Raw genomic sequence first — 17,123 nt, 5'->3', positions numbered from 1 at the left:
TGAAAAATGACACCTCAAAAGTTACGTCTTAATGTACAGTAAAGTACGTTTATAACGAACTCGCTTATAACGAACTGACCTATATAACGAACTTATTTTTAAGTCCCGACCATGTGTTGTATAAATGCTTTATATATGCCTATAACGAACTACGGTTATTACGAACTAAAATTAGTGGTCCTTTGAGTTCGTTATAACCGTAGTTTACTGTAGATGTCCACATAAAGACGTTGTTTAAAGATGCACGGAGGGGCGTCAAAAGGGGTTACCTCAAAACTTTAGGCACAGAATTACTCACCTTGTTGTCTCAGTCTACAGTACAGTGACTTGGCTGTGTCTTCCCGTGACCAATAGACCACCATTTCCATAATAAGAAACGTCTGGGGTGCCATTTTTCAAACATTCTACTTTCTACGGAAATGTATGATTTATCTGTGACATTTGTGGCACACGACTGTAGACTCCGCGGAAGGCGGCCTGTCTCAACCATATGGTGAGGTGAGGTGAGGTGAGGTGAGGTGAGGTGAGGTGAGGTGAGGTGAGGTTAAATGGGGTTTACTGTCACGTTCAACATAGATAAACGTGTGTGTGTGTGTGTGTGTGTGTGTGTGTGTGTGTGTGTGTGTGTGTGTGTGTGTGTGTGTGTGTGTGTGTGTGTGTGTGTGTGTGTGTGTGTGTGACAGTGCACTCCTCGCAGTGATAACAGCACTATAGCCAGGTCCACTGTGGGCAAATTCAGCTGGGAAGTTAAATCCTTCTCCTAGAGGTGCTGTGAAGAGAGTAACTGCAGTTCCTATTTGGATAGATTGGTCCTGATTTTGGGTTCCGTCCCTCCAGCACTTCATGATAATGTCGGTCAAGGTTAGGATTTTAGTGAGGGTCATCGTTAGGGCTAGGGTCATTGTTAGGGTTAGGGTTAGGGTTAGGGTTAGGGTTAGGGTTAATGTGAGTACTTCATGATAATGTCTGTAGTCTGATAACTTTTTCGCAGGCAAGGCTGGTCTGACAAGTGGCACACCATTAGCTGAAATGTCTTGTTTGATGTACGTCCTCTGGGCAAGAGGAGTATAACAGCTTCCCATTCAGTTGGGTCACAAATAGCTGATCATGAAAGAGGAGATTTAACCATATCTGAGTCGGCCAGTTGGGAGCTACCTGCATCCCTGTTTTTCTGTCCTTGTCTGAAGACATATTCGCCACTCTACGGATATGAGTTGGCCAGTAGGGAGCTACGGGCATCCCTTCAGCCTTGACCTTGACCTTGTCTGAAGACATATTCGGCACCCCAGGGATATGAGCTGTGGATAACCAGATACTCTGAGACATGCAAGACCAAATTACAGCTATCTGAATGACTAGTGTTCATAGTGCTTGATGCATGGCATTTGTCGAAAAAATGAATAGTCTGAGAAAATACTTAACAATAATAATTACGTTTGGGGTGGTTAGAAATGAATTGTCTGCCACAAAAATATATTGTTGCAAGAGGCTTTAGGGTCTTAGATTTAGTTAAATAATATAAGGGTTCAGGGCAGTTAGCAATTGCAGAAGCCCGATGTCTTCCATTAACTGCCCGACGAAGGAGGGCAGTTGAAAAGACCGAGGTCTACCGTTATTATAGCTAAAATGGATAGAATTTGTTATCAAATAAAAAGAAACAACAATTTCGATTTTGAAACATTTACTGCAATCAACACGAATGTCACTGATCCACTTTTACAAATATGGAAACGTCATAGAACAAACCAGATGACATCACTATTGAACGTTACGTCACCTTTCCCTATCCTATGACGTCACCTAGCAACGGGCGTGATAATGGCCCATCGTCAAGTAATATGAGGGCATTATCAAGTGACAGTGGCCTGCTCATTTCTGATAACATGCGGGCGTTTTTATGATAAGTCTATCCATTTTAGCTATAATATCTGGTTTTGCAGCTGTAGCAGAAAACAATATCCACTCTCCATACAAATATGGGAAACCAGGGCCACGCGATGAGATCTAATCTCGCCTCTCGGGCTCTGGTTGATCGACAGCAGTCACGTTTTTACAACCTGGTGTTTACGATAGTGTTGATGTCATAGGTCATAGGTCACATGTGGGAGGTCATAGGTCACGACGTCACCAGGATTGCTGTCATTCACGAAGCATGTGGCCGCCCTGTTGTAATGCAAAATGAATGTGTCAACAAACAGAACAAAAAAAGTGCTACCAGCAAGGCGGATGTCTGAACTCCAGACTGTAACGAACCAGAACCAAAACCATGAAATTTGTAGAACCCAGGCGAGCGAAACAAACACGCGAGAGAGCCTGCGCGTTTGCTGTTTCATTCCTTCTTAGCTTTCGGCCTCGAAGGGTGGTTTGGACGACGAATATGCATGAATTGTGCTAAAAGGTCCTGGGCACGATGACACTGGTTAGCTTAAAGGGAATTCCCTCCAGTGTAATGTTTTGTTTGTTTGTTGTTAAACCCTCTGGATGCCGAGTTTTTTTTCTGACGCACATTTTCCTAAGATCGGAAAAGTGAAGGTTGTACGAGAATTGCGCTCACGCGGCACTGGATCTACCTCTGGCTATAAAAATACGCAGAGGTGGAGAATATTAAATTTCCTATTTGATGGTGTAAAGTGAACTGCAAATATTGAACCGGTTTTAAAAAAAATACACTTCTAAGTGTTGCCCGAGAATTTTTTCTACCTTGAAAAACAGTAAATTTCTCCGCTTTTTATCGTACACCGATAAAAGTACTGTGCGACGAATTTTTTTTATTTACAAGCTTTACGGAATCTGTGAGCGAACAAAATACTGCCTAATATCTGAACGGCATAACTATATACCAAATGGAGTTATATGCGCATGTATAACGACAAACATGCAATGCCAAAAATAGCTTGCCGTAAATGACGAAAACTGATTTTTCTCTATGACGTCAAAAGGCGACAGAGAGGTTACACACGCACAAAGAAAAGGGGGCATAACTCCGCTAAGCTTAGCACTAGTTTATTGTAACTCAGGTCACTTGGTGAGAATTAACTGTGGGTAAGGATAATATATTTTCGTGGTGTTTTGTTCACGAGGAACCAAACTATTCCAACACAAATATCGATAAAGAAACTGTATACGTTTAGTTGTAAAATAAAACCCATAAGAAATGATGAAATCGTGCTTCATAAAAAAGTGGTAAAAGAGAAATGGATGGCCCTATCTAACCTATAACTTAGTCCTTAGATTCCAACATTCTCCTGAATGTGTAAGTGTAATTTGACTAATGTTGCACCATTATTAATGGAGCACTAGCCTTATCATCAAATGTAATGAAATAACCCAAAACAATAACACCGTTCTATTTGACGTCATGGCTGTTTTTATGTCTTTGATAAACTCGGAGAAAGATGACTCTGGTATTTTGATTAATATATATCTCCCCTAATTTTCGTTCAAGATATGGAAAATCTCGATGTGTAAAACGTAATTTGACGCTTTTTCTACACAACATAAAATGACTGCTTTCACCAATTAAATAATGTCTTGAATATGTAAACAATTAGCTAGTTTATCGTGTGTCTTAATTGGACAAGACACGCACCTGTTTGGCATCAATTTACGTAATGAAATACCCAAAAGAATATTTCAAAACAACCAAATTATATTCAATATTGGACAGATATTGTTATTATTTCTCTTCACCTCGTCTCAGAATTACACACTAAAAGATGCGAAGAAAGCTCTATTGGTATAGAATTATCAGGATAATCGTATACGGTTGAACCAACAGCTAGGGTACTTGGCATGGGTTTAATTTTATACATTTTACAATTCCTGGAGAAATAAAGTGAACAGTTTTATATCCTGTGATCATAATATTGAAAAAAGAATGAACCCATTGATTATATAATGCAAAACAAGAGGAATAATTCGTAAATTGTTTGTGGCTAACACGCACCTGGCGAATCGTTAGCTATCGCGGCTCTGTGTATCAAACGACAAAAAAAAAAAAAAAAAAAAAATTCCAAGACCAAGACAATTCTTTCAGAAATGTGTGCATATCTTTTTACGAAAAATATTATCCATTTTGTTAAAGTAACATAGATCTATTCAGTTTTAGTTATAAAATAAAATGAAACAGCTCTTCAAAGACATTGGTTGTATGAACTTATGACATTGACTATTACACATCCCAAGAAATACGTACATGCTGCAGTTTACCTTTACGCTTCATCTTGTAACACTTGTCCAAAGGAAAGAAATATCGTATTCGACACTAAAAACCTATCAATTGTTATGTAAACAATGTTCAAACAAACAGGAGATTACCAAAGGTTCGTTCATACATGTTGTGGCTTATATTTGCATATGATATCATTTTGAACATTGACAAATATCCAAAGGGAGATTAATTGTGTGAAAAAATGTATAAAACATATGCAAAATCTACATCATAACTGAAACTGTAAAAAGCATGTTACAATGATCGTGTGCACTCTCATTCAAGGACCTTCGCCTCAAAGAAATTACCAAATATGTACAACAATGTTGACGTATGACATCACTACCTGTGACCCACTTTTACAAAATGGCGTGTTCACTGTCAACAGTGCGTGGGATTTTACGAGGGGACTTTCGTTGATTCAGGGATCGTATATACATAAATGTGACATGTAAGTAGTCAGAAACATTCTGACAATCTATGTACTGTTATTTGTTGTTATAATCTTCATTGAAAAGAACCGAAATAGGCAGAAATTCCGATAAATACCGTTGTCGTTGTGCGTGATTTTGCGTCAGTCATGGCGTCACACAGGACGGTAACTTTGACAGTATCTGTTGAAAATATCAAATCATTGCAATGTATCTATTTTGAATACCCTAATTTTTCCTACTTTTCTCTTCCCGTGCATATTCTGAAAATGTTGAGCCAATGTCTTGAAAGATTAGACGAATGGATAGCTCAAAATAGGAGAAAATGCTACACTGTGTAAAATCTGTATTTTGCTTTGTTTACATTTCAAACAAGTGCAGTTTTTCGAGCACAGCGTTCGTTTTCACACCTAACATATTTTGCTTGATTTCATCCAGCCACTTTGTATTGGTGACAAAGACTATTGGTCATTTGTTTCTAAAATATATGAGGAATTCAAGGATGTGTGTATGGCAGCTAAGTTTGAAATATACGCGATGTTACAGGCGCCTCATAACCGGTGTACCTGAAACGTGATTTTGTAAACACTAGCCAATATGGCGGAAAGTTCACTTCGGCGTTCGTTTTTGCTTATTTTCCAAAACATTCGAAACGATTCTCGGGTTATCGGAGACGTTTTGGAATGATCATTGGTGATTTCATAAAAGACAGATACCCGTGATCACTAATATACTATTTTTGAAATTCATTTCTCCGAGTAAATATCCTAAATTTAGATTTCAAAACATGCTGTAAATAACGCCGTGAGTGGTGATTTAGTAATGTGTAAAAAATGGCGACATTTACGATGTACCTAATTTTCAGAGGTCATTTTCAATAATTTTGCTTGGCCTAAAATGGCAGTGGATGATAACACAGAACAGGGAATTTCCCACCTTATTCAAAACTGTGAAGTGTATTTGTGTGGGTGATGTATTTTGAATTTTATTCGACTTCAAAGTGAGGGTTGTAGAGGAAGGACATATATGTCCCTGTGGCATCCTGTGCCGCACTCATGAATATTCCATCTATATGACGGCGGTCTGTAAATGATCGAGTCGGGACCAGACAATCCAGTGATTGACATCATGTGCATCGATCCACGCAATTGGGGCATGATGACATTCATCAACCAAGGCACCGAACCTGGCCACCCGATCCCGTTAGTCGCCTCTTACGACAAGCATAGTCGTCTTTTACGGCAAGCATGGGTTGCTGAAGATCTATTCTTCCCCGAATCTTCAAGGGTCCATATGTGATTATGAACCTTCACTGAGTGAGGGCCAAAACTGTATGAAAGTCTTGGCTTGCAAAAGTTCGACCGATCGTGTTCAATTTCAATATAATATGAAAAAAGTGTACATCATACCATGATAATAATGTATCTAATTTTAATAAACTTTGGAAACATGTTTATTCTTCATTCGTTACGGCTTTATTTGTCCATCTGTGCTACAGGATATTCTGCAAAATGTTCCTAATTTTAGAGCTGGCATGTAAGAAAACTTTTTAATTATATTATTAATTAATTAAAGTACGCATTTATATAGCGCTACTTATCCAGACATACTGCCTGCTCAAGAGCGCTCAGTCGTATGATCTTTTGAAGAAGATGGTCTTGAGTTTATATCTAAAGGTGTTGACATCTTCAGATCCCCTGACATCAATTGGCAGATGCATTCCATAGAGTTGCACCTGCTTTTCGGAAGGTTCTGTCGCCATATGTTGTTCTGCTGGTTGGTGGAACAGCAAGCTGTATTTTGTTTGCAGATCTCAGTGTTCGGCCAGGTTGCTAAAGGGCAGTGAGTTCCTGGAGGTATACTGGGGATAGCCCATGGATCGATTTGTAGACAAACATGATTTAGGAACATTGTACAGGATATTCGTTGACAGAGGAACATAAACTGACGTCCAAAAGAAACTTTACCAACTGAAAATATAAATTTAAGACAAAGTATAAATTTTTTTTCGATGAAGTCTATCTAAAACACATAACCTAAATACAACAATAGTGTATGCAGAAAATGTTAATTGAGATGTTTGTGAAATAACACGCGAAAAAGTGTAAAAACACGTGCACCAAGGACAATTGCAAATGCACGTGCGGGTAAGGGTATAAAACGATTGCAACGGCAAGTCAGACATCCACAGTGATACAAAAACACAAAAGAAATGCCACGACTCACAGTCGAACAACGTGAACGAGCCTTGGGTATGGTATAGATGGGAGCCACCCACGTCCATATTGCACGAACCTTCGGTTGCTCCCGTGTTGCCGTTACCAACTTGATGCAACGTTACAGACAGACAGCGCGGACCGCTGACAGGCCAAGAACAGGCAGGACCCAGGGTGACCACCCCCATGATGACCGGTACTTGCGTACCTTGCACCTCCGAAATCGCTTCCTGACAGTGACGTCATCGGCAACAAATGCCTTAGGTCACAGGTCGACAGACAGTGGCCAGGAGACTCAGGGCTCATGGAATCAGGGCTTTTAGACTATACAGAGGACAGCAACATCGTCGTCTGCGATTGAGATGGGCCCGGACTGTACGACGTTGGCAACGACGTGACTGGCAGAGGGTTGTCTTCACTGACGAAAGTCGATTCTGTATGAGTGTGACCTCATCAGACGACTGATTGTTTCTGTGCGTCGAAGAGTTTTGCGTGTATTGAGGCATTTGGTGGTCACACACGCTACTTATGACTTGTTATTGAACGTGAGCGATTGTTTATGTACTCTGCCTATTGTCCATGATTCTGAAAGCTCGAGTTTTGTACCACACCAAACTTTGGGGGGCTCTGACGTCATTCTCGGTCGCGGTATGGTTGTCATTTTCATTGTTGATTATGTTGATATATTGATCTTCTCAATACACTTTACTTCATGCATGTATGTTTTGTTGCTTTTGAGCAAGAGTGATTTCAAACTCTGGTAAAGTTTCTTGTGGACGTCAGTTTACTACAGATCCCAGGGCAGAGGGACATTATTACGATAATTTCCCGCGGCAAAGGGACATTATTACGATAATTTCCCGCGCAAAGGAACAATATTACGATAATTTCCCAGGGCAAAAGAAAAATTATTACGTTAATTTCCCGGGGCAAAGGGCCATTATTACGATAATTTCCCGGGGCAAAGGGCCATTATTACGTTAATTTCCCGGGGCAAAGGGCCATTATTACGATAATTTTCCGGGGCAAAGGAACCTTATTACGACATTTTCCCGGGGCAAAGGGACATTCTTGCGATAAGAGGAACGTCTCTGGAGGTTCATGAGCTGAAATATCTGACGCCCTATGGTTTAAGTGTTCATCTGAGGACTTCAAGTAGAAGCTCTCCAGAACACGGTAGGCAGGGAGCAGGTCGCAGAGGTAGCTGGGAGCAGCGGTTTTGTGTTGACTAGTGAGCAGGTAGTGGTGATATATCAAGTCCAATGTCATAAGATACAGTAAACAACGTTTATAACGAACACGCTTATAACGAACTGACGGATAAAACAAACTTTTTTGTCCGACTATTTGCTGTAGTTATGCTGTATATCTGCTGATAACGAACTACGGTTATAACGAACTAAAATAAAGTGGTCCCTTTGAGTTCGTTTTAACCGTAGTTTACTGTACTTTCCAAAGCTACATGGAAGATCAGAAAATAGGAAAACATTGAATGGCTGGTGCTCAGCTTTTGTCCAGGTGTACATGTGCTTAGTAACGCAAATACATGGAACCAACGTGACACATACATCTTTTTAGGGCAAGTCGTATCTTAGCTTTCAGCAGATGCTATTAATTTTGGCGTGACAGATCAACAAAGAATTTGCCCCTCTCTTGAAAATCATGATAATTATTCTCGACCATAATGTCCCTTGGGTGAGTGAGTGAGTGATTGAGTTTGGTTTTACGCCGCTTTTAGCAATATTCCAGCAATATCACGGCGGGGGAAATAGGCTTCACACATTGTACCCATGTCGGGAATCGAACCCGGGTCTTCGGCATGACGAGCGAACGCTTTAACAACCACGCTACACGACCGCCCCTAACGCCCCTTGAAGTAAAAATCGCGGAGAAAGTGTCTAGCAGGTCCATCAAGGCATTTAGAATTAATTTAAAATCAATAAAATAAGTATTATTATGTTGTCCTTGTTGAATGTAGAAATTCTGCCACATTAATTTATCTTATCTCAGTGTAATGTAGCCATTACAACTCACATATTTATTAGTTTACACAGTGTCACATACAACTGACGGCAGCTTAACTCAGAGTCATTAGTCATATCATATGTGCGACAGCTGTGTGATCACGTTACAGGTGTGCAGGGGTCTTCGTTTGTACTTTTGTGTGACCTATTTTGGTTTGATTGTTCATTAACGCTGCAGTCAGCTCTATTCCAGCTGTAAATACCCCAGTCTGGACCAGGCAATCTTGTCTTTGATGCTATGATACTGAGCAACTACCCACGACGTCGGGTTATGATGACACGTGATCAAACAATTCATCAAGCTTCGTACGACAAGCTCAGGTTACTGGGAATCAATTCTAACCCGGAAGTTATTTTGTTATGTTAATCGATGAACATTAGATACACGCGCTGCATGTTGTATAGGCATTGTACTAGTGGATAGTGGATAGTGGATAGTGCGTCTGGCTGGAGGGCGGAAGGTTGGTAGTTCGATCCCTTGGTCGCCTATGTGTGATAGTGGATAGTGCGTCTGCCTGGAGGACGGGAGGTTGGTAGTTCGATCCCTTGTTCGCCTAAGTGGGATAGTGGATAGTGCGTCTGCCTTGAGGGTGGAAAGTTGGTAGTTCGATCCCTTGGTCGCCTATGTGGGATAGTGGATAGTGCGTCTGCCTTGAGGGTCGAAGGTTGGTAGTTCGATCCCTTTGTCGCCTATGTGGGATAGTGGATAGTGCGTCTGCCTGGAGGGCAAACACACATACGCAGACATAAACACCACGTTGACCACGCCCATAGCAACACCCAGATCTCTGTGTCTCCCGCAACGTTGATCACACCTTTAACACCCATATCTCATGTCCCCTTTCCCTACGCTGTCCTGTCGGGTTTCAGGCCAAAACGATGTTATCTGGTCCTGTGCTGAAGTTGTCACTGGTTGGTATATTGGTGAATGGGTCCGGATCATTTATCCTCATACAAACAGGTATCATCCCCTGAAAAAGATATTAAGAACATCATAAGTCACAGACGGGCATTGTATCGCGATACCCCGGGCGTGATGTCCCCCTGACATACCAGGCCACGGCCACCCGGAGGTTGTGCGTGGTTAACGGGATCTTTAACCACGAGGGACGCCAATGAAGGTACAAAGAATAAACTATCAAAATTACTCTTTCAAGTACGGCTTTACCTGTATTGTGTAGTGTTGAATAGTCAAACATGTGTCATACTATCAGTTTTTTAGTTTTTTCTTGGTGAAGGTGAGGTGAGGTGAAATTGGGTTTAACGTCGCGTCCAAGATTATTGCACTTATATAGCGACGTGCATGCACGTGTATGTGTGTGTGGCTGCTTGTACTAGTCCGGACTGATGCCGATTTATAGTGCTAGCCCACTGAGATACCATGCCGCAGTTTAACATGAATACCCCACTCAGACACAGTATACTGACTCCGAGCCGACCAGTCCTTGTTTAAGCCCCTTAATGCCGAACGCCAGACAGGGTAACAACAAGTACCATCTTTTAACGTCTTGACGCGGTCGGGGATCGAACCCCGGACCTTCCGCGGAGGTGGTCAACAAGCAAGACCTTAAGCTATGAACCATTCCATATTATTTCAATATGACGTCGGGACCATCATCCCCAACTCAGACAGGGACAGGGCGAATTTCGTGAATCCATTCATGCATGTCACTAATCAGGTGGCGAGGCCTTCACAACAAATATTTCGTTGATGAAAAAATGTATTTGTTCATTTATCAGTTCGATCTCCACAGCCAGTTGCTGGGTCCTATGTCAGCCGAGGACACACCCGGTTATAGGTTATTTAGCCGCTTAACGTCGATTGTACCGGTGTGTGGTGCGTGTTGATAACCCTGTGTCAACAACACGACAAACACTCAGACCTGTATATCTGGCCCCGCACTCTTCCTGTGAGAAATACCGTACGTTATCAGCTTAGCGAGCTCCGGTTTGCAGTGAGTGAGTGAGTGAGTGGGTGGGTTGGTGGGTTGGTGGGTTGGTGGGTTGGTGAGTGAGTGAGTGAGTGAGTGAGTGAGTGAGTGAGTGAGTGAGTTTGGGTGAGTGAGTGAGTGGGTGGGTGGGTGGGTGTTTGAGTGAGTGAGTGAGTGGGTGGGTGGGTGTTTGGGTGAGTGAGTGAGTGAGTGAGTGAGTGAGTGGGTGGGTGGGTGTTTGGGTGGGTGAGTGAGTGAGTGAGTGAGTGGGTGGGTGGGTTGGTGGGTGAGTGAGTGAGTGAGTGAGTGAGTGGGTGGGTGGGTGGGTGGGTGAGTGAGTGGTTTTTTGGTGTTGTGGGTGAGTGAGTGAGTGAGTGGGTAGGTGGATGGATGGGTGAGTCAGTGAGTGAGTGGGTGGAGGGTGTGTGTGTGTGAGTGAGAAAGTGAGTGAGTGAGTGAGTGAGTGGTTTTTTGGTGTTGTGGGTGAGTGAGTGAGTGAGTGGGTAGGTGGATGGATGGGTGAGTCAGTGAGTGAGTGGATGGGGGGGGGGGGGGGGGGGGGGTGAGTGAGTGAGTGAGTGAGTAAGTTTGGTTTAACGTCTATTTGAACATTATTCCAGTTATATAACGGCGTGTCAGCTTACTGGGGGAGGAAAGCCCAAGCTAATCTAACGTTTACCACTTTGGTGAAACCAACAAGCACGTTTATGGTGCTGACAAACCAAGAAACATATTCGGGACGAACCGGGATTCGAACCCACAATATCAGGTTTCTGACGTAATGGTCTTTATTATCCGACGTAACATATTTCATTGTGCGTTAAACACAAAAATAACAGGGACAATTATATGGATGAATCACTCAGTGATAACGCCAGGTGTTCCCCACACACTAAGGGCGAGGTTATCCTGAATTTGCATCTTCGTATATCATGATGTTTTGGCGCTGACCCATCAGGGTCGGTCGGGTAGCCTAGTGGTTAAAGCTTTCGCTCGTCACGACGAAGACCCGGGTTCGATTCTCGAGTACAATATGTGAAGCCCAATTCTGGTGTCCCCAGTCGCGATATTGCTGGAATAGTGCTAAAGTCGGCGTAAAACCATGCTCACTCACTCACTGGACCTAACACACCAATGGGAGATAGGAGAGGGAGAATCCACTGCGTCTGAGTACATATGATAATATTAGGGCTTGGACGGGTAACTCGGGTACTCGGGTCGGGTGGGTCCTGAGTAGGACCCGGGTACCCACAGTACTACCCGGACCCGTGGTTGGTCAGGTGATATAATGTTTAATGACAAAGGCTATCTAAAGCTCTATGGTTACACTATAAGTCACTAATGTTCCCATTTCTTTCTGACAATGCACCAATTCCTTCTGACTATATGTTTGAATAAAGATAAAACTTCATTCAGTAAACCTCAGTGTATGCATGACCAGATCGTTTTACACGTGTATCTAAATACATTTTGCCAGTGCTGCGGTCAAACGTTTCCAAATCGGACAGTTTGTACATATCTCTAAATATCTACAGCGGGTACCCGGGTAGGGTCGGGTAATAGGGTGGTGGGTACCTGGGTAGTAAATTTGGACTCGCCCCAGCCCTAGAACTAACCCATCAGGAACAGTTAGCCATCTCTGGGTGTATAGGCCGTATTCCTGTGCCTCCAAACCCTCGGTCGTCCATCCATGACATTAGCAGGAACCAATAGAGTTTCCACCAGGTTCTCAGATTAACAGTCCGTCGTAATAAACACCATGCCAGACGAAACCTTTGTTTGTTTGTTTGTTTGTTGCACTCATCAATATTCCAGCTGTGTGACGGCGGTCTGTAAATAATCGAGTCTGGACCAGACAGCCAGTGATTGATGACATGCCATTGATCCACGCATGTAGTTGGTTGGTTTGTTGTTTAACGCCGCACTCAGCAATATTCCAGCTATATGACGGCGGTCTGTAAATAATCGAGTCGGGACCAGACAATCCAGTGATTGACATCATAAGCATCAATCCACACAATTGAGATACGATGACATGCATCATCAACCAAGTCAGCGAGCCTGACCACCCGATCCCGTTAGTCGCCTCTTACGACAAGCATAGTCGCCTTTTACGGCAAGCATGGGTTGCTGAAGACCTATTCCATCCCGGATCTTCACGGGTCTTCTCGTGATCACCACTGCAATAACGGTGACATAATATAATTCATTATCTCATGCGGTGCTCAACCTTTCCCCTGGTGTATGTGTCATCCAGGACACTTCGAGTTGGTTTATCACCAGTGTGCTATACACATGTTATCCACATCTTGCCCACGCGCTATGCCAATTATGTACTTTAGGTGTGGTTTGCATGTGGACCGCCTCCGTGAACTAATGGTAGAGCGTCCGCCCGGAGAGCGAAAGGTCCGGGGCTCGATCCATACCAAAAGACGTTAAAAGGTGGTACTTGTTGTTACCTTGTATGGCGACATTAAAGGGCTAAAACAAGGACTGTCAGTATACTGTGTCTGAGTGGGGTATCCATGTTAAACTGGTATCTCAGTGAGCTAGCACTGTAAACCGGCATCAGTCCGGACTAGTACAAGCATCCACACACACACGCGTGCATGTACGTTGCTTTAAGTGCAATAACCTTGGACGCGACGTTTAACGTTAGACCCCATTTCACCTCACCTTTGCATGTGCTATTATATAAGTACGCGTGGTATCTATATGAGATATCAATACTACCATGAACTTTATCCATATGATAATCAGTTGGTAACGTTATAGTGCAAACCATATCAATACTTTTATATGAAACTTAATTATCTAAAGAACCTAATTGTTTCAATATTTTTTTAAAGTGTACCGAAATTCTATCTCCTTTGTCTGTTTAATGTATACAGCAAACATTCGGCGTATCCCCCTAATCATAAGCCCCATCCGGACAGGACCCTTATTTCCCAGCGCTATCTACAAACGTCATTTAACACCCACTCACGTCGCTGGATATAACGTATGTACACTTACATAGGTCACTGACCTTGACCCCACATTGTGTAGTGAGTGAAAGAGTGAGTTGGGTTTAACGCCGCTTTTAACAATATTCCAGTTATATCGCGGCGTGTCAGCTTAATGTGGGAGGAAAGCTCGAAGTGATGCAGGTCTCAGACGTTTACCACTTCGGTGAAACCCACGAGCACGGGAATGGTGCTGACAAACCTAGAACCATAATCGGGGCAAACCGGGATTCGAACCCACAATCATAAGTTTCTGGCGTGCCAAAGGGACGTAACTCTGCACAGTCAACATTGTGTAGTACTTACTGCAGGGCTAGCTGCGTATTTGCGTAAAATACCCCCCCCCCCACACACACACACACACACACAACCATCAACCACCACCACCACCATCAAAAATAAAAAAAATATTCAAAACCCAATTATTTTCAATTAACTTGCGTACAGAAACGAATGCATTAAATGAAAAACTCAAATGTATAAAAACAACACGCGTAAATACCCAATTGAGCTTTTTCAGCATGCGTACAACAGAGCTAATTTCCGAAACAATATTAGAAGCAAATTTACTTTCCGAGTCAAGCCTATAGTTAGAACCGTTGTATACATCTAAAACATTTTATTTCTTTTAAATCTAAAAATGTTTACTCATTTTGGGAAAAACCTTATAGAATGATGAATAGATAAGTGAAAAAATATTGGTAACCCAATGAAAAATGCAATAACCCAATTAAAATAGAAACCTTCGAGTAAAAACTCAATTGCTCAAAACGTTGTCTGGAGCTCTGACTACTACTACCTTATACCTATCTACAAAACCTGACTGACCTTGTCAACCAGGTATACGGGCCCAGGTCATCGTCAGAAGCGGACGGATTGCAGGGCTGGTCGTGCCGTTGGCTGCGGCCGCCTTCTCACCGACGACTACATCGACGATGAAGAATCGCCGTCCGACTTCCTGCCTGTGTGACAGAGCGGGTCTCCGCTCCGGAAACATTCGCCGGGGTCGCGTTCTGTCACGTTATTATTATTCGACTTATTTTAACCCATCAACAATAAACATGGCTGCTGTCGTCTTAAACTTCACCCCTGAGTTTTGTCTTCCGTCATGACCCCGAGGTACCATTCGAGAGCAAAACGTACGCTCTTGGACAGTTATAACGCCGTTTTGAACAGTATTCCAGTTATATCACGGCGTGTCAGATTGATGTGGGAGGAAAGCCCGAAGTGATGCAAGTTTCAGAAATGTACCACAGAGGTGAAATCCATGAGCACGAACCCCAAATCGTAGGATTTTACAAATCATCCGCGTGGCCATGTGAGAATGGACCTGACCGGCAAAGAGTAAGTCCTGTCATAACACTACATGTGTTGATTGACCGCCTCCGTGGCCTAATGGCCATGGTAGAGCGTCCGCCCGGAGAGGGGAAGGTACCAAAAGTTAAAAATGGTACTTGTTGTTACCCTGTCTGGCCCTGTCTGGCGCTCGGCATTAAAGGGCTTAAAACAAGGACTGGTCGGCTCGGAGTCAGTATACTGTGTCTGAGTGGGGTATTCATGTTAAACTGCGGCATGGTATCTCAGTGAGCTAGCACTATAAATCGGCATCAGTCTGGATTATTACAAGCAGCCACACACACAGAGACACGTGCATGCACGTCGCTATATAAGTGTAATAATCTTGGACGCAGCGTTAAACCCCATTTCACCTCACCTCACATTTGTTTATAAGAAGTGTTCATTGTATATCTGGACTCATGTTTGCAATGTATTATATAAATTTTATTCAAGATACCACTTAATTAATAACGAGTGTGACACTGCAGGGAGAATAAACCATGGGTGGCGCTATTGATTCCCTCAATAGAATCCGACTTCGGCAACGTCGGGCAAGTCCATTTTATGCACCTGTGGGTATGTCCCGCATAGTCTCACAATCCTCATGTCGATAACCAATGCCTTTTCTCCCAATACCGGTTTTGGATGCGGTCGTTTTGCCATCGCGTTTATCTGCGATGCCCTGCCACATCTATGGCGAACCACTCACAAGACACTCGCCTCTAAAATAAAACGTCGTCAAACATACGACGCCATCACGTTGCGTGCGCATGTTCCAATCTCCAGAAAAGACGTCATGATAGAACACTATTTTATAGTGAAATAAACCACGCTTCGTTCTTCATTGCTCTTTGCGATTTATCGCGCAGCTGTCTTATATTTGTGTATATAGGATAGCTTCGTGATACACCGCTAAGACTTAATGTTAGGGTTAGGTTGCCCTAACCTGGGCAACATGTGAAGCAGATGCAACGGGCGGACATATTTCCCTTTTTGTATCTATTTTCTCTTCACACTTAAGGGGCGGTCGGGTAGCCTAGTGGTTAAAGCGTTCGCTCATCACGCCGTAGACCCGGGTTCGAATCCCGACATGGGTAAAATGTGTGAAGACCATTTCTGGTGTCCCCCGCCGTGATATTGCTGGAATATTGCTAACAGCGGTGTAAAACCATACTCACTCACTCTTCACACTTATATGTGACTTGGTTGATGCATGTCATCGATCCCAGTTGCGTGTATTGATGCTCATGAAATCAATCACTGGATTGTCTGGTCCAGACTCGATTATTTACAGACCGCCGTCATATAGCTGGAATATTGCTGAGTGCGGCGTTAAACAACAAACAAACAAACAAACAATCCGACAGAACCCCATTGTTTGTCAGTAGTTGAAGCGTTGCTGGTTTATATTCGGATTTCTTTGTGAAACGCCTTATTCGTCCGCAGGCTCGAGGCTGTAGTAATTTCTAAAACTAGATCGCAATTAAATAACTTTTTAAACATGATTCACATTCTAAATATTTGCTGTAATACTTGTAAAACTCAGTCTCAGTGAGGGTGCAGGGTGGCCAAGTCGTCCAAGGCACCGCGATTCGCTGTGCAGAGTTGCGTCTCTTGGGCACGCCAGAAACCTATGATTGTTGGTTCGAATCCCGGTTCGACCCGATTATGTTTTTAGTTGTGTCAGCACCATACCCGTGCTCGTGGGTTCACCGAAGTGGTAAACGTCTGAGGCCTGCATCACTTCGGGCTTTCCTCCCACATTAAGCTGACACGCCGTGATATAACTGGAGTACTGTTGAAAGCGGCGTTAAAAGCAACTCACTCACTCACTCAGCGTCAGTGTTATTACAGCCACTACGGTACTGCAACACAATGGGCGGCCGCGAGCGCGTATCTCAACCTGAATACGTGCCGCAATACCCAAGTTCAAACATTAAACCTAAAATAAACCACTGCCCAGCACTG

This window comes from Haliotis rufescens, unplaced genomic scaffold (genome assembly GCF_023055435.1).
Source record: "Haliotis rufescens isolate VD_foot unplaced genomic scaffold, xgHalRufe1.0.p SCAF_14, whole genome shotgun sequence".
Lineage (NCBI taxonomy): Eukaryota > Metazoa > Mollusca > Gastropoda > Lepetellida > Haliotidae > Haliotis > Haliotis rufescens.
The sequence above is the reverse complement of the archived record's forward strand: the minus strand, read 5'-3'. Positions refer to the sequence as shown.